The sequence below is a fragment of the Pongo abelii genome, chromosome 19 (assembly GCF_028885655.2).
Source record: "Pongo abelii isolate AG06213 chromosome 19, NHGRI_mPonAbe1-v2.0_pri, whole genome shotgun sequence".
NCBI lineage: Eukaryota > Metazoa > Chordata > Mammalia > Primates > Hominidae > Pongo > Pongo abelii.
In genome coordinates this window covers 95,152,031-95,170,448 of record NC_072004.2, presented here as the reverse complement: position 1 = coordinate 95,170,448, position 18,418 = coordinate 95,152,031, and the positions used below count along the sequence as shown (strand labels likewise).

The following is an 18,418-nucleotide window of genomic DNA, read 5'->3' as shown; positions in this document are numbered from 1 at the left end:
ATATTTTTTTTTTTTTTTAGACAGAGTTTCCCTCTTATTGCCCAGGCCCCAGGCTGGATTGCAGTTCACTGCAACCTCCGCCTCCCGGGTTCAAGCGATTCTCCTGCCTCAGCCTCCCAAGTAGCTGGGATTACAGTGTGCACCACCATGCCCAGCTAATTTTTTTTATTTTTAGTAGAGATGGGGTTTTGCCATGTTGCCCAGGTTGGTCTCGAATTCCTGACCTCAGGTGATCCACCCACCTCAGCCTCCTAAAGTACTGGGATTACAGGCGTGAGCCACCATGCCCGACTGATAAGTTATTATTATTATTTGAAACAGGGTCTTGCTCTGTTGTCCAGCCTGGAGTGCGGTGGCACAATCTCTGCTCGCTGCAGCCTCAACCTCCTGGACAACGAACGCATGGTATTCAATCCTTGGGTCTCCTCAGACTCTTCTTGGCTGTGACAGTTTCTCAGCTGTTCCTTGTTTTTGATGACATTGACAGTTTTGAGGAGGGCTGTTCAGGTGTTTTGTAGAATGTCCCTCAATTGGGATTTATCTGATGTTTTCCTTATCGCCAGGCTGGGGTTATGGTTTTTGGGGAGGAGGTTTGCAGAGATAAAGAGCCATTCCTGGTCGGGCGCAGTGACTCACGCCTGTAATTCCAGCACTTTGGGAGGCTGTGGAGGGTGGATCACCTGAGGTCAGGAGTTCGAGACCAGCCTGGCCAACATGGTGAAACCCCATCTCTACTAAAAATACAAAAATTAGCCGGGGATGGTGGCACACAGCTATTTGGGAGGCTGAGGCAGGAGAATCGCTTGAACCCAGGAGGTGGAGATTGCAGTGACCCGAGATCACACCATTGCACTCTAGACTGGGCAGTGAGTGCAACTCCATCTCAAAAAAAAAAAAAAAAAAGAAAACCAACCAAACAGGAGGCGTTCCCATCAGGTCACATCAAGGTACATGCTATCAACAGGGCTTATCACTGGTGACGCGGCCTGGGTCATGCAGCCGAGGAGAGTCACGGGTGTCTCCCTGGAGGTTGCTGTCTTTCCTGCCTTCCACCCACTCCGTACCCTGTTCTTTGGAAGGGAGGCCATGCATGCTACTCACGCGCACGGGGTGAGGGGTCACGCTCCTGGACAATGGAGTGGCTGCATAGACTACTTGGAATTCTGTGTGGGGGATTTGCCCCCCATCCCATTTATTTATTCATTCAGTGACTTATTTATGTCAGTATGGACTGATAACTATTTTATACTTTGAGTGGTAATCCTGTATTTCTCTATTTTGCAGCTCCAATTGTTCCACCTTTGGCCACTGGGCAGTCTTTCAGTTGACTCCTAGTCTGTTTCACGTTTCCCCCTGCAGTGTGTGCAAATGCGTGTGTGTACGAGTGCGTGTGTCTGTGTGCAAATGTGTGTATGCATGTATGTTTGTGCATGTGCGTGCATGCATGCATGCGCTTATGCATATATGTGTGTGAATACATGTGTGTATGTTTCTGTGTGCAAGTGGGTGTGTGCACGTGTGTGCATGTGTGCAAGTGTGTGTACATGTGTGCATGTGTGGATGTATGTGTTTTGAGCACTATAAGATGCTCCAGGCTTATCTTATATATTTCCTCTGCCCTAGAATCCAGCATTTCTCAAGGAGCCCTGGCTTGTTTTATTGGAGATGTTATTAGAGATCAAGATCTGGGAGGTGTGTGGGCTCCTTTTTACCTGGGTGGGGGCAAGGCATTTGTAAAGTCATCATTTCAGCGTCCTTGAAGCTGAGGACTCCACACCTAAGGCAGATGGATGTGAGCTTAGAGAGGTAGGGTTGATGGCCACTGTGGGTGCAGTGCTTATGGGCAAACCAGTGTCTGTAGGGGGGAGGGCTCCTCCTTATGGACATATAGGAAAGTGTTTATTCACTGCTTTTCTTGCTGAGGGGGCTCTGGGTGCCCAGCAGGACTTGATCCCAGAGGCCTCCTTGGTCTGGGGACTGGGTGGATTTGACGCTTGCACAGGTAGAGATTGCCCCATGCAGATGAGCCATGTAGGGTGCTCGGGCCCTAGGGACCCAGCCTCTGGGCCAGGGGCTGGCCTGCCCAGACCTGCTGGTGTCTCAGCTGGTGGCCGAGGGCCATAAGGCAGGCATTGTCCTCCACAAGGTCAGCTTTGCCGCTAACTTCCTGTTCTCATTAATAACCTGATACAAGGAATTCTATTGCAATTGTTTATGTGTCTCTCCCACAAGGCTGTGAGCAACACTGTATCCTGAGCTCCTGGTCTGATGCCTGGCACGCAGTAGGTGTTTAATAAATGATTCTTTGGTGCATAAATGAAAGAAAATGTGGGTGAAGTTAGCATGGTCAGGACCATTGCAGCTGCCTTCTGACCGGTCTCCTTACTTCTCCTTAGTCTCCAGGCAGCGGTTGGAGTGATACAGTAATGAGAATCACTCTCTTCCTTCTCTGGCCAGGGTGCAGCCCCAGACCGGTGCTTCCAGGGAGCCCTCGATGCCCTGGTGAGGGGTGTGGGCTTGGAAGCTGGGCACTTACACCTGTGGGTCGTCGCCACTGTTGGAGTAGCGGAGGCATCGAGCCCCCTCTCCTGATTTTCCACCATGACTAGTGGTGACAATATCGGGTCTCAATGGGTCCCTCCTGCCTCCAGTCCAGTGCCTTTTTGTGGGAACCATTATTGGCTTTTGGGGACCCTGAAGGAGGAATGGCCTGGTTATGCAATTTGGCTGGAGTGGAACATCCCCATGAGGACGTGGCAGTGAGTCTTCCCCAGCAGGCAGATGCCAGATGCACTGGAGACCATACCTGCCGTCTGGGAGGATTCCAGGTGAGCCCCTGGCGTGGGGGCTGGGGTGGGCTCTCCATCCTCCTATCCCTGGGACAAGCGTGTGGGGGACAGCGGGGGCCACCAGGAGCCACAGGAGACAGGCCCAGGCTCACCAGGTCTACTCTGGGACCGGCTGGGCCCCAGGAGGGCTGTGATCTTTCATGGCCGTGATGTTAGGAGAGAGACAAGGACCAAGGATGGTGATTCCTTCCCAAAGGGCCACAGCTGTCCAGTGAGGCTGAGCAGGGAGGAGCTGAGAAAGGCAGCCTCCCCCCGTTTCTCCCTCTCTCCACCATCAGCATCAGCTCCATTGCCCAAGGTGGTCGTCCTCTGCAGGGGCTGGGGCTTGTAAGCAATGCCCTCCGCCCCCACCTGGCGGTGGTTACTCTCCGATTCCTGGGGCCTGCCCGACCTTCACTGCAGCAGGGTTTTATGAGCGGCCTCACCACTTTATCAATTGCTGTTGCCTTTTATTACTTCTCAGGGGCTTTATCTCAGTGGCCGCCTTGCCTCCCGGCTAAATGAGGATTAATTTTTTAACAGGATTATGTGCTGTGTGTGGGTTAGCTGTACTCTCTGGGGACAGCCAGGCACTCCCCTCCCTCTTAGCCTCTCCCTCCCCCCAGGCCTCCCTCGCTGGTTTGCTGGGAGCAGGGGCTGCATGTGGGGGCCCCAGGAGCTGGGGGCTGCATAATTCCAGACTCTGGGATGGGGGTGGGGTGGCAAGGGCCGGACCTGGACTCTGGGTGGTGGAGACGTCCTTGGGCAGGGCCTGCCCTGCAGGGTAAAGTTCCTTTAGAGATTTCAGCCACTTCATGAAGGACACCAGACTTGGCCACTGAGGAGCTGGGAGTGGGGAGAGATGGAGCAGGAGCAGGAGCAGGGGGACATGGGGAGAGAGAGGATGGGGGCCACCTTGCCAAGCCCACCTGCCCCGGTATCTCAGAGCAGCAAAGCCTGAACATGGTCAGCATCAGACTTTCTTGGTCCTTCTCCTGGAACACAATTTCTTTCTTTTTTTTTTTTTTTTTAATTTTATTATTATTATACTTTAAGTTTTAGGGTACATATGCACAACGTGCAGGTTTGTTACATATGTATACATGTGCCATGTTGGTGTGCTGCACCCATTAACTCGTCATTTAGTATTAGGTATATCTCCCAATGCTATCCCTCCCCCCTCCCCCCACCCCACAACAGTCCCCAGTGTGTGATGTTCCCCTTCCTGTGCCCATGTGTTCTCATTGTTCAATTCCCACCTATGAGTGAGAACATGCGGTGTTTGGTTTTTTGTCCTTGAGATAGTTTGCTGAGAATGATGGTTTCCAGTTTCATCCACGTCCCTACAAAGGACATGAACTCATCATTTTTTATGGCTGCATAGTATTCCATGGTGTATATGTGCCACATTTTCTTAATCCAGTCTATCGTTGTTGGACATTTAGGTTGGTTCCAAGTCTTTGCTATTGTGAATAGTGCCGCTATAAACACACGTGTGCATGTGTCTTTATAGCAGCATGATTTATAATCCTTTGGATATATACCCAGTAATGGAATGGCTGGGTCAAATGGTATTTCTAGTTCTAGATCCCTGAGGAATCGCCACACTGACTTCCACAATGGTTGAACTAGTTTACAGTCCCACCTGGAACACAATTTCAATTTTCCACCAAAGTTTGATAAAGGTGAGCCTGTTCTCACCCCTCCTGTGTCTATCGCCTGGAGGACAAAACCCGGGATCCCACCTCCAGCTCTCCATGCCACCATCTCCTTCACAAACCAGAGGGAGGCCTCCTTCTTTGCCCATCAGGAAAGCCTCTGCATCAGTCCAGGGTGGGCCTCCAGACACCAGTCTAGGGGGCTTCTCCCTCTTGCCCCAGGCAGAGCTGATGCCCTTGTGGGCTTCCCTTGTGATTCTTCTGTTGGGCCTCCTGTCCCCTCTGGAGTTATGAATTTGTGGGTGTGCTTACCCACATGCTGTGGGCCCCTGAAAGGGACACATTGATACTGCATTCATATCCAGGCGTGTGGGAGGTGCCAGGCCTGTTTACGGAAGGAGTGATGAATGGATGGATGAATGAATCAATGAAGGGATGAATGCATGAGGGAGGAAGGGAGGGGGTCATTGGCTCCCTGAAGGGGCCCAGGGCTGACTTGTTCACAGCTCCCTCTTCCCTTGGCTGAGCCCAGGGCGAGCTGGCAGCTGTAGGCCTGGGATGTTTGAGCGGCAGCCTCGTGGGCAGCTGGGTTGATGGGGTGAGGTCCTGGCCAGAGGAGAAATTGTCCCTGTTCAGGTCTGGCTTTTCCTCCGGAGTTCCTGCTCTGCAGGTGTGTGCAGACCTGGCTTAGCTGATGTAATGAATGACCACACACTGAGTGGCTTCAAGCAGCAGTCGTCCATTCTGGTGGCCTGGGCGTCCTTAGCTTGTGGCTGCATCCCTCCTGCTTAGCCACCATCCTCACGAGGCCTTCTCTGTGTCTGTCCCTACGACTCCTATAGGGACACCAGCCCTTGGATGTTGGGCCTGCCTGAATAACCCAGGATGACCTCATCTCCTCATCCTTCACTTAATTCCATCTGCAAAGGCCCTCTGTCCAAAAAAGGCCGTATTCACACATTCTGGGAATTAGGACAGGGTCATATCCTTTTGTGGGACCACCCTTCAACCCATAAAATACCCATATGCCCATATGCTTGACGAACCACCTTCCTCCTCTCTGGAAGCCTCTGTGCTCACACCTAGAATTTCCGGGTATGAGTCTATGCCCATCTGTGACCATCCTGTGTCCGGTTTTTTTTTTTTTTTTTTTTGAGATGGAGTCTTGCCCAGACTGGAGTGCAGTGGCGCGATCTTGGCTCACTGCCAGCTCCACCTCCCAGGTTCACGCCATTCTCCTGCCTCAGCCTCCTGAGTAGCTGGCACTACAGATGCCTGCCACCACAACCGGCTAATTTTTTGTATTTTTAGTAGAGACGGGGCTTCACCGTGTTAGCCAGGATGGTCTCGATCTCCTGATCTTCTGATCCACCCACCTCAGCCTCTCAAAGTGCTGGGATTACAGGCGTGAGCCACCGCGCCCGGCCTGTCCTGTGTTTTTTTTTACATTTATTTTTTGAGACAGGATCTCGCGCTGTCACCCAGGCTGGAGTACAGTGGTGAGATCACGGCTCACTGTGTAGCCTCAACCTCCTGGGCTCAAGCCATCTCCCATCTCAGCCTCCTGAGTAGCTGATACCACAGGTATGCACCACCACGCCCAGCTAATTTTTAAGATGTATTTGTAGAGACAGGGTCTCCCTATGTTGCTCAGGCTGGTCTGGTACTCCTAGGTTCCAGGGATCCTCCTGCCTCAGACTCTCAAAATGTTGGGATTACAGGCTTGCGTGGCGTGTCCCTTGTTTATTTGTTCATGCATGCCACTCCTGGGTATATGCCCAAGAGAATTGGAAGCAGGGACTCAAAGAGATACTTGCACACAGGTGTTCATAGCAGCTTATTCACAAAAGCAAAAATGTGGCAACAGGCCGGGCGCGGTGGCTCACGCCTGTAATCCCAGCATTTTGGGAGGCTGAGGCAGGTGGATCACCTGAGGCCAGGAGTTCGAGACCAGCCTGACCAATATGGTGAAATCCCGTCTCTACTAAAAATACAAAAATTAGCCAGGCGTGGTGGCAGGCGCCTGTAATCCCAGCTACTTGGGAGGCTGAGGTGAGAGAATCGCTTGAACCCAGGAGGTGGGGGTTGCAGTGAGCTGAGATCGCGTCACTGCATTCCAGCCTGGGCGACAAGAGCAAGACTCTGTCTTAAAAAAAAAAAAATGTGGAAACAACTCAAGTGTTCAATGGCCCCAGCTGCCTATGACATGACAATGAACTCCAAGGTCCTGGGGCTGATTTTGAGGAGCACCAGAATGGGGAGGCGCCTTCACCCCTGGAGAGCGGGGCACGGGCAGGGCCGGACAGAGAGGCGCAGACTCAGCGCAGCCCCTCCCTCTGGGGTCTCCAGGCAGCAAGGCCTGAGGTGTTGTCTCTGGGGGCTCAGGCCCTGGTGCAGCTTGGGGGCCACTGGGCAGTAATGGGGGGTTCTGTGGCTCTGTCCAGTCCTCTTTGTGATTTTGGGTGATGCCCTCTGTGAGCAGCAGGAGTTTAACAAGCCCCGTGCTCTGCTGGGCTCTGGATGGCACACAGAGGCTCCTCCACTCACGCTGGGGTCCCTGTAAACCCATCGAAAGTGGAACATATCCTGTCAAAAATGCATTTACTGGCTGGGCGCCGTGGCTCACGCCTGAAATCCCAGCACCTTGGGAGGCCGAGGTGGGCAGATAGCTTGAGCTCAGGAGTTTGAGACCAGCCTGGACAACATGGTGAAACCCCGTCTCTACTAAAAATACAAAAATTAGCTGGGCGGGATGGTGCATGCCTGTAATCCCAGCTACTCGTGAGGCTGAGGCACGAGAATCACTTGAACCCAGGAAGCAGAGGTTGCAGTGAGCTGAGATGGCACCACTGCACTCCAGCCTGGGCAACACAGTGAGACTGTATCACCAAAAAAAAAAAAAAAGTGCATTTAGTATGCCTAACCACCAGGCCAGCTCAGCCCAGCCGACCTCAGATGTGCTCAGGACACTCCCATTAGCTTCTAGGTGGGCAAAATCAGCTCACACAAAGCCTGCTTTTTTTTTTTTGAGACTGACTCTCACTCTGCCACCCAGGCTGGAGTGCAGTGGTGTGATGATTATAGCTTACTGCAGCTTCAAACTCTTGGGCTTAAGTGATCCTCCTGCCTCAGCATCCCAAGAAGCTGGGACTACAGGTATGTGCCACCATGCCTGGCTAATTTAAAAAAGGTTTGTTTTATTTTGTAGAAATGGGGTCTCGCCATGTTGCCAAGGCTGGTCTTGAACTCCTGGGCTCAAGCCATCCTCCTGCTTTGGTCTCCTAAAGTGCTGGGATTACAGGCGTGAACCACTGTCCCCAGCTCACGAAGCTATTTTCCTAATCAAGTGTTGATTTTCTTGTGCAATTTGTCAAATACTGTACTGAAAGTGAACATGGTTGTGTGGGACTCAAGTGCTGTTGCTGCTGAGTTCCGGCCGCATTCCTACCGTCTTGGAGTCAGGGCCCGTCGGTGGAGCCATCCTAAGGCAGGGCCATCTGTGTAGGACTCTGCTGTTTGCAGAGACTTTTGTTGGTGATCACCAGGCTTGGAACCTTGGAGGAACCCAGCGGGGAGCACGCAATGTGGAGTGGGACGTTCACTGGACCAGGGAGGTCGGGCCGTGGTTAGGAACCCGGGGGAGGAAGAGCTGAGGGGGTTGGGGGTCTGAGCTTTTCTCAGTGGCTCAGCCACGACCCTGGGCTACCCCTGCCCCAGGCCTCCCTCCTGTGCCTGTGAGCTGGGGGTGATCACTAGTGTCCCCTCCCCCAGCACATAGGGCTGTGCCAGGCACAAGGAGGAGGCTTGCCGAGTTCCCACTGAGGACAGACCACCCGGGAAACCACTCGGACAGCCTTGGGGAAGATGAGGGTGGGTCCAGGAGATGCCAAGGGCAGGCCCTTGGGAAGGTTTTTCAACAGAGCCTCTGCCCTGCCACCCCTGTGCCCTTGCCTGTCACCACAGGGTCTCGGAGAGGACAGCCATGTGGCTCAGCATGGCCAGGGGTAGGATAGACTGTCCTGCTGCAGAGGACCCACCGGGGCCCAGTGGGACAGCCCTCCCCCTCCCCCTGGGACTCCATGAACTGCGCTGTCCTCCTGCCCAAGAAGCTTCCCTCTGAGGCATCTCGGGTCCAGGTCCGTCCTGCTCACCCAGGGCCAGAAGCCCCCAGGAGGCCCATGGTAAGAAGGAGGGCGAGACATAAACAATTTCCCCCTCCTCTGCCGAAGGCACTGGTGTCAGCGTGCTTTGCATGCAGCAGCCTTTTCCCTGGGCAGCAAGGGCCTGAGTGGGCGCCTCCCCCACTGCCTCCTGGGTGTCAGCCCCAGACTGCCCCACGGCTCCACCCCGGTTCAGAGCCACTCAGCCCCCCGGGAAAGGTGGCTGGGTCATGAGTTGGGGATACGAGGGGGGTCAGTGCCTGCTAGTTGGCGCCAGAAAACCACCTTTGCTGGACTTGGCGTTGAGGGATGGCAAGGGGGCCTCGGAGACACTCTCCTCCCTCCGCCCTGCACCTCCAGGGTACCCGCGGTCACTCAGTTCCTGACTGCCTGCTTTGGGCTGGGATCCCAGGACCCACCCTCTCCCGGCTTCTGCTGAGCCATGCCCTCCGGGGGGCGGGTCCCCTGCCTGCTGCCACCACCTTGCGAGTGTCACTCAGAGCCCCTGCTGCACGGAGCCACGCTGTGGGTTTCCTTTCCTGTGTGGACCTGCAGAGAAGCTGCCTTGTCGCTGTCCCCTCATTGGTGGGGTATAAATCCTCGTTGTCACTATCTTCTTGGCCCTCTGCCACCAGCCGTGGACTCTGGGGACACTTGGGACTCAGGCCTGGAATTTTCCCCAAGGTTTTTCATAGGTGCGTTGGTGTAAACAGGGTCCCTTCTTGCCCCAGAGGCTGAGCTCCCATGGGCAGGGGGAGAGTGGGAGCAGCTGTCTGAGGGCCAGGCTGCGGGGACAGGGTCCGGGGTTTCCTGTGGAAACGGTGAAGAGCGCCCGTCCCTGCCCTGGCTCCAGCCAGCGTCTGGTCGCTCTGGTGGGCAGGGAGTGGCAGCTGCAGAACGCACGAAGGAGGTGGGTGGGGTGGGAGTGGCTGGTGCTGACTTTGTCCAAAGGCCAGAGGTGCGGTGGGGCCCCTGGACACCGCGTGGCTAAGGGCTTCTCCATTCACCAGGGCTGTTATCACAGAGTCTTTCCAGAGAGCCTGCAAACGGTCTGCTATCTCCAGAAACGTCTATTTTATAGGCACCTGGATGTCTACTGTGTCCTGATACGGAGGAGAGGACATGCTATGGGAGATAATGTGGCTACCTTTGGCCACGTCAGGTGGATAAGAGATGGCCAACAGGTCACTGCAGGGCCTGCTCCCCCTTACCTCCCCCATCAGGGGACAGGATCTCGTGTGTGTGTGTGTGTGTGTGTGTGTGTGTGGCGGGAAGGAGTGTCCCTCTGGTGCGGTCCTTGGGTAGGAAACCACCTTGATGTTGGTCCCATGGCCATTGGTGTTGGCCTCATCGTCACCACCTTCAGTCTCTGGACAGCAACAGGCTCCACTGAGCAGGTGCCCAGTGACACCTGGTGCATTAGAGGGTGGGGCTGAGCCCCGGTGAGCCAGGACCTGCCGAAAGATCAAGGGGAAGAGCATAGACCCCCCTCCACCAGCCCTGGAGACCCACGAAGGAACCATGGGTCCACAGTTTGAGCCCCAGTTTGAGCCATGAGTTGTGTCCACGGCAGCCTCGCTTCCTTTGCTGGGCTTTGGCGGTGATAACGCCTGAATCTGTGCAGATCTCAGGTTAGCCTTCTCCAGCTCAGCCTCTGTCGCCTCACGGGACGCCTTAGTTCCCGGGCATTGATTCAGCACCTGCTGTGTGAAGGGAAAACCGAGGCCAGTCCTTGCTCCTGAGGACTCAAGGGTCTGGATGTAGGGGGAAACCCACACCTCACAATGCTCCCAGATGATGGACGCAGCGCAGGGCCTAGGCTCACTCCAGGGATGTGGGGCACAGGGCCCGGAGCCCGTCTGGATGAGGGAGCGCCGTGCCCTCTGTGGGCTGGAGGGACAGGGAGCCTTTGGTGGCTGGTGAAAGCATTTTGCCAGCTGGGAATATTCTTTTTGCTGGCCGTGTCTAATCTGGTTTCTGGGGAAGATAAGAGGAGGCTACATCAGCAGATGCCTGTCACCGTGGACTAAGAGCCGGCTCAGGGAATCCGATTCCAGCTCAGAACCCGGGGCCCCAGGAGCCGCTCAAGGCCGTGGCTCTGTCTCTTTTTGGACTCGAGAGACTCTGACCATAGTTGTGGACTCTCCCTAGAAAATATGCACACATAGCAATTTGCTGACCTGTCCTGGGAGCTCAAGGGAGGCCCAAGGCAGTGGGGCTGGGGGGCAGGGAGCAGAGGGGCAAGGCCGGGACCAGGCGAAAGAGGAAAGGAGAGAGCATGGGGCTCCTGTCCCCTTGAGGCTGCCGTGCAGGGGCTGGCTGCATTCCGAGGCTGGAGGAACAGCTCTGCCTTGCAGGGAATTAGCACAGTCTGCCTGTCTGGCCGCTTCACTGTGGGTTGGCCCCTGTGCCATTGAGGATGGCGATGGGGGAGGAAGGGCGGTGATGAGGGAGGGAGGGTCCTGAGGTACCACCTGCCCCCAGATGGCCAAGGTGACCCTCCCCAGCGTCCCTGAGCTTCGCAGGCATGTAGGGGAGCCTCGGAGGGCACATCTGTTTGCTGTTTCTGCTGTTACACGTGACCACAAACTTAGTGGTTTAAAACAATGCAAATGTATTTATTTTTTCCTCTTTTTTCCCTCATGTAAGACAGGTAATGTGCCACTGTTCTAAGGATGTTTCACGTCCCACGCAAGAGTGTGAAAACCCCCTCATCACACATATCAGCCACAAAAGGATCAAAACAATGCCAATTTATTATTTTAGAGTTCTGGGGGTCAGAAGTCCCATGGGGCCGCGCTGGGCTAAAGCCAGGGTGTCAGCAGGGCTGGCTCCTTCTGGAGGCTGGGGGCAGATCCGTCTCCTGGCCTTTCCCGGCTTCTGAAGGCCACAGCGTTCTGGGCCTCAGTCCCAGGCTGGGGCGTCACCACACCCTCTGCTTTCGCACCATGTCTGCTCTGACCCCCGCCTCTCTCTCACAGGGGCCCTTGTAATGCCATTGGGTTCACCTGCATGATCCCAGGGAGTCTCCCATCGCAGGACCCTCGGTCACACTGGCAATGTCCCTTTTACCATGAAAAGTAGCCCATTCACAGTCCCGGGATTAGCATGTGGGCCTTTTGGAGGGCACCATTCTACACACTGTGGAGCGTGTGCAGGAGCGACCAGACCTCAGGGGGGCTCTCAAATTGACCTCATCCCCAGCACAAAGTCCAGGAGGAATGGAGTGAGGTGTCCAGGATGCTGGAGCCTGGTGGGGGCTGGACAGGGACTCTGCTCAGTCACCCAGCCCCAATGTGAGGGGCCCACGGCTGTGGGTGCAGAAGCCGCAAGGGAGAAGTCATGGCCCCATTGACTTTCCTTCCCCAAACTCGGATCCCCTGAAACAGAGAGGTGAGGCTCAGGGGCGAAGGGCGAGCAACTTCTGCAATAAGATTTCCATGATGCCTGATCATGTCTGTGAGAGAAAGGCTATGTCTTTCTTTATTTTTATTTATTTTTTGAGACAGAGTCTTGCTCTGTCACCCAGGCTGGAGTGCAGTGGCTTGATCATAGCCCACTGCAGCCTCAACTTCCCAGCCTCAAGCAATCCTCTCTCCTAGGCCTCCCAAGTAGCTGGGACTACAGGCATGTGTCTTGGGAGGCAATTTTTTTTTTTTTTTTTTTTTTTTTTTTTTTTTTTTTTTTTTTTTTTTTAGAGACGAGGGTCTCACCATGTTGCCCAGGCTGGTCTCGAACTCCTGGTCTCAAGCAATCCTCCTGCCTTGATATCCCAAAGTGCTGGGATTACAGGCATGAGCCACCATGCCTAGTCTCTTTTCAAAAAAAAAAATTTTTTTTGAGTCTCAGTTTCACTCTTGTTGCCCAGGCTGGAGTGCAATGGTACGGTCTTGACTCACTGCAACCTCCGCCTTCCGGGTTCAAGCAATTCTCCTGCTTCAGCCTCCTGAGTAGCTGGGATTATAGGCGCCTGCCACCACACCCGGCTTATTTTGTTTATTTTTATTTTTAGTAGAGATGTGGTTTTACCATGTTGGCCAGGGTGATCTTGAACACCTGACCTCAGGTGATCTGCTCGCCTCGGCCTCCCAAAGTGCTGGGATTACAGGCGTGAGCCACCGTGCCTGGCCTCAAAATTTTTTAATGTAAGTTTTCAAATAAACTCACACACGTGATCAGTGATCACCACACATGCTTTATCGATAATCACCACACTTGTTTCATGCATTGCTGTTGTCTTTCTCTTTGCTTTTCCCCTGTGGCTGAAGCATTTTCCATCCTGTAGCAAAAACGTTCTGAAATTTTGTTCCTATGAACTTCAGGATGCAAGGCGCCAAGTATGGGAAACTCTGGAACACACTTGCATCTCCCTTAGGGCAATGTTCAAATTAACAGTCATTCCTTGGCACCCGCTCAGGCCCCATCTGGAATCACATTCCCCTGATTGTTTGCTTATGTCCATCAGATGGAACACACAGGTTCCTAACAAGGCCCACAGTTTAAGTTTTGTGGTGGCGCCTCTGGAACCTCTCTTACTCTAGATCAGGCGCCGCCCCGACCCCCATTGCTCCTCCCGCCACTTGTGATTTGTTGCAGAAACCAGATCAGCTGTCCTGCAAATGTGTCACCTATCGCGCAGCTGTTTTCCTCTCTGTGGTGTCGCCTCGCCCCGTGTCTCCTGCAAATGGAAGCTGTGCTGCAGAAACGCCCTTAGATTCGGGCTCATCTTTCTTTGCCAGCCTTCGTGGGCAGAGCTGTGAGAGCCACATGGAAGCACCTGTAATGCTAAGTGTGCTCAGTGGGTCCAGGTGCCCATTGCCTGGGCCCACCCTGTGATGCTAAGTGTGCCCAGTAGGTCCAGGTGGTCATAGCCGGGATCCACCCTGTGGGTCCAGGTGGCCACAGCCCGGACCTACCCTGTGATGCCCTTGTTTTGTCATTACTGATCTCATCCATGACCCTTGTGAGAAACAATTATGTCATGAGAGGTGGCAAAATCGCGGTTTCTCTCATGATCTTGTCTCTTCACAATGAGTAGCTGAAATTGTTCTGTTAAAAACAACAACAACAAAAAAGGCTGGGCACAGTGGCTCACGCCTGTAATCCCAGAGCTTTTGTGGGCCAAGCTGAGAGAGGCCAGGAGCTTGAATCCAGCCTGGGCAACATGGCAAGACCCCATCTCTACAAAAAAATAAAACATTAGCCAGGTGTGGTGGTGCGCGCCTGTAGTCTCAGCTACTCAGGGGCTGAGGTAGAAGGATCCTTTGAGCCCAAGAGGTTAAGGCTGCAGTGAGCTGTGATTACACCGCTGCACTTCAGCCTGAGTGATGGAGCGAGTCCCTGTCTCTTAAATAAAACAACCAAACAGGCTGGGTGTGGTGGCTCACACCTGTAATCCCAGCACTTTGAGAGGCTGAGGTGGGTGGATCACCTGAGGTCAGGAGTTTGAGACCACCCTGGCCAACATGGTGAAACCCCATCTCTACTAAAAATATAAAAAATTAGCAGGGCCTGGTTGCGGGCGCCTGTACTCTCAGCTACTCAGGAGTCTGAGGCAGGAGAATCACTTGAACCCAGGAGACAGAGGCTGCAGTGAGCCGAGGTTGTGCCATTGCATTCCAGCCTGGGCAATAGAGCAAGACTCCATCTCAAAAAAAAGAAACCAAACAAACAAAAACCAAAAAAACTTGCTGTTGTCCACTAGAGTTATTGAGTTATCCTGAAATATAGTTAAAAGGGAAATTCCTAATTCTTTTCTTTTAATTGACAATGTTCTGAGTAGAGAGTTGGAGGCTTGTTTTTCCAGTGCATTACCGATGGGTTTTGGTTTGGTTTCTCTCTTTAAATCTATTTATAGCTTTTGTGTATTCATTGTGTATTCAGCAATTATACACAATGAGTACACAAAAAATTACACAACCAATACACAAAAGGTAAAAGTAGATTTAAAAAGCGAGATACCAAGGCTTGATTTTAGGCTCAATTTGTCCCCTCTTTGGCCAGGGATTTCTAATTTTTTTCCCCTCAAAAGTGGTAGGCCAGGGTGCCTTCCCGTCAGTGGTGGGAGGAAAGGTTAGTTGCCCTGGACAGTGGGTGAATGCCAGGGTGCGTGTCAGGGAGGGGAGGGGCTGGTGGGTGAATGCCAGGGTGCCAGTGTCAGGGACGGAGGGGCTGGTGGGTGAATGCCAGAATGCCAGTGTCAGGGATGGAGGGGCTGGTGGGTGAATGCCAGGGTGCCAGTGTCAGGGAGGGAGGGGCTGGTGGGTGAATGCCAGGGTGCCAGTGTCAGGGACGGGAGGGGCTGGTGGGTGAATGCCAGAATGCCAGTGTCAGGGATGGAGGGGCTGGTGGGTGACTGCCAGGGTGCCAGTGTCAGGGATGGAGGGGCTGGTGGGTGAATGCCAGAATGCCAGTGTTAGGGAGGGAGGGGCTGGTGGGTGAATGCCAGGGTGCCAGTGTCAGGGAGGGAGGGGCTGGTGGGTGAATGAATGCCAGAATGCCAGTGTCAGGGAGGGAGGGGCTGGTGGGTGAATGCCAGGGTGCCAGTGTCAGGGACGGAGGGGCTGGTGGGTGAATGCCAGAATGCCAGTGCCAGGGAGGGAGGGGCTTGTTGAAGAGAAACTTTCTTCAGGGCCATTGCTTTCCCTGCCTTGTTTGAAGTGCCTGGATTGGGCTCTCTGAAAACCAACAACATCTTATTAGAAGACAGGGGCTTCTTCTCTTTTCTTTCTTTCTTTTTTTTTTTTGAGATGGAGTTTCACTCTTGTTGCCCAGGCTGGAGTGCAATGGCGTGATCTCGGCTCACTGCAACTTCTGCCTCCCGGGTTCAAGCGGTTTTCCTGCCTCAGCCTCCCAAGTACCTGGGATTACAGGCATGCGCCACCATGCCTGGCTAATTTTTGTATTTTTTAGTAGAGACAGGGTTTCTCCATGTTGGTCAGGCTGGTCTCGAACTCCCGACCTCAGATAATCCGCCCACCTCGGCCTCCCAAAGTGTTAGGATTACAGGCGTGAGCTACTGCTCCCGGCCTTTTCTTATCTTTTCTTTCTTTAGAGACAGGGTCTCTCTCTGTCACCCTGACTGGAGTGCGGTGGCATGATCACGACTCACTGCAGCCTCGACCTCCCGGGTTCAAGCGATCGTCCCATCTCAGCGTCCTGAGTATCTGGGACCACCACGCCTCACTAATTTTTGTGTGTGTGTGTGTTTTTTTTTTTGTAGAGATGAAGTCTCGCCATATTGCCCAGGCCTGGCAGGTGTTTCTGATAGTCACAAAGCCCTTGCTACTGGGGAAAGAGAAAGGAAGCCCTAGCTGAGACCCAATTAAGAAAATCCCAGAACCAAGAACGAATTGACTGTTTGGCTTTGGTAATCTCCAATGTGTCCACCAGGTGGTGCTGTCCAGCCACGAATCTCCTAGCTTTGATCTTGGGCTTCTGCCGAGGGCACCTCCGGGGCTGGGGTCTCATCGTGTTGTCCCCACTTTATTCCAACGTCCACCCCAGGCCTGGGGGAGCCCGGGGAGGACCGAGTCTCCTGGGCCCCGCAGGGCGCACAGAGGTGAGTTTGGTGGTGCCGTCCCGACCTCGACAAGCATCCCAGCGAAGCAGGCTGAGCGCCCGGCTGGCTCCCTCAGGTCCCCTCCTCCGGGCCTTCTCCGCCCTGTTGATTTGGGTGTTTTGGGTCCTGCAGGAAAGTAGGACACTGGTTGTCACCTGCCTGCTCCTACAAGGAAAATGCATGTTTGTGTGGTTATCCGTGGCCACCCCCACCAGGGCCTGCGGGCACGGGGGGCCTAGTCCAGTGGAGGTGGGGAGGCGACTCATGGGCTCCAGGATCCGTGGAGAGTGAGTGTCAGCGGGAGGGCGTCCCCCTACCTCGGTCAATGGAAGCTGCTCTTCCTGGGGGTCCCGCGGGAGAGCCGTGATGGGACTGGGGGAGGAGGGGTGAACACCGGGCCCTGATTGGCCACCTGTCCTTGGGTCTTGGCTGGTCCTAAGAGGGAACGGAGAGCACAGCTGGGGTCACAGCCTCAGCCGGGACTCCTGCCCTCCAGCCCCTCAGCATCCTCCCTGCAGGCGCTGTCCTGGGGGCTGCTCAGGGCAGGTGGCAAGTAGGCGGCTGTGGGACCAGAGACAGGGGGTGGACGTGCCCAGGGCCTGCCCTCTTGCCCTGCCGTGGAGACCCACCCAGGCACACCTGGGGGCTGACCCCCCCTGCAGAGAGCAGGGTGAATCCCAGCCCTGCCCTCGCCTAACAGCCGGGTTCAGGGGAGTGTAATTTATAATGAACCGCACTGCTCCCCCAACACCCGCCACAGGGAGGAGCCAGCCTCTCTCCTGACACCATAGTCACCACGCTCCTGACCCTGCAGGCCACGGGGTGAGGAGGACCCAGAGGGGCAGCAGGGTGGCGGCGTCTCATAAGCCAGGGAGAGCTGCCCGTGTACATCCTCGGGCCTCGCGGTGGAGTGAGGGGCGGGGGCCGCCTGCGTCCTCCACAGGAGCTCCTGTCACTCCACCTCTGGGGGTGCACTTGCCGACTTGCCCCAGCCCTGGACTCACAGGCTGCGCTGCTGTCTGCCCAGGGCCTGGGGATTGCTGGGCCCATGGTGGGTCCCACAGGCAGGCCCTGCCCTCCCATCGCTGGCCTCTGAGCAGGGGCTTTGGGGCTACTGGACCTTGGAGGCAGAGCGGGGGCTTCTGGTGTCCCTATGTCTTGGGGGCCTGGTGTCCTGAGGGCCAGCGCCCCCCAGCCTGCACTGGGACCCTCCATGGAAGCAACTCCTCTTTCATCTCAGGCACTGAGGGTCCCAGGGCCAGGGAAGGGGCTGCGCAGCACCTCGGGAGCCCAGAAGAGCTGCCTGCCAGGGAGGAGGAGCTGGGGGGAGCAGAGGCCTGGACCCGCTGGGATGTTCCCATCCATGTGCCCCTCCCGCCCAGGCCACTTGGGCAGGGGAGGAAGAGGGGGGGAGGAGGGGAGGGGCCCTTGTCCTCCCAGAGCCTCTCCCTTCCTCCCTTCCCCCTCCCTCTGCTCATGTCATCATGAGACAGCTGGCGAGGGCCTTTGGCTGCCCTGGAGTGCCCCTGCCCTGGCCAAGCTCTTGCCGCCCCCTTCTCCTGGAGGTGCCAGATGGGGCGGGCCCAAGGCAGCGGAGGTCTGGGCCCTGGCTCCAGCTCTGTCCCCTCCCGAGGGCCCTGGAGGAGCCAGGAGGAGGGCCTAGCAGGGCCGGGCAGATGGTGGGCCGGGAGGAGGAGCTGCCTGGGTAGACGGACCGACTGGCAAGACAGATGGTGGGCCAGGCAGGGTTCCGGAGCCCGCCCCATCTGCTCCAGTCCCTGGTGGGACTTTTCTTGTCCACCTCGGGCTGAACTGGGATGGGCTGCGTGGGTGGCTGTGGCCCAGGCCAGATTCTGTCACACTGGGTCCTCTGTCCCTGGGGCATGGCCAGCCGGGTGCTCATCTGGGGTCTTGAAGCCCCCTCCTGGCAGCTGGCACGTGGCTGGAGGTCATCATGTTTCAGGGGCTCCTGAGGGTCTGGGGGCCATGCCTTAGCAGAGCCTGGGGCGCGTCCCGGGAACAAAGCCGCCGCTGCCTATGAGGGGCTTTGTAGGTGGGTGGGCGACTGAAGCCCCTGGAAGGGCTTCCTGGGGCCCAACACTGAGAGGGCCCGGGACAGGAAGATGCTCAGTCATGTGTTTGCACTGCAGGTGCACCCCCAGCCCAGGCCACATCAACGGCCAGCCCCATACGTGTGAGGAGGGATTTCGG

The 18,418-nt window shown here is 55.4% G+C and overlaps 1 long non-coding RNA gene and 1 pseudogene across 4 annotated transcripts in view; one reads left to right on the top strand and one right to left on the bottom strand.

The window, feature by feature from the left end:
* The window catches only part of LOC129051134 (uncharacterized), a 128,264-nt gene that overhangs the window by 47,024 nt on the left and 62,822 nt on the right, over positions 1–18,418 (top strand). The gene's annotated exons all lie outside the window — the stretch shown is intronic.
* Positions 11,290–11,385, bottom strand: LOC112129833 (small nucleolar RNA U13; annotated as a pseudogene).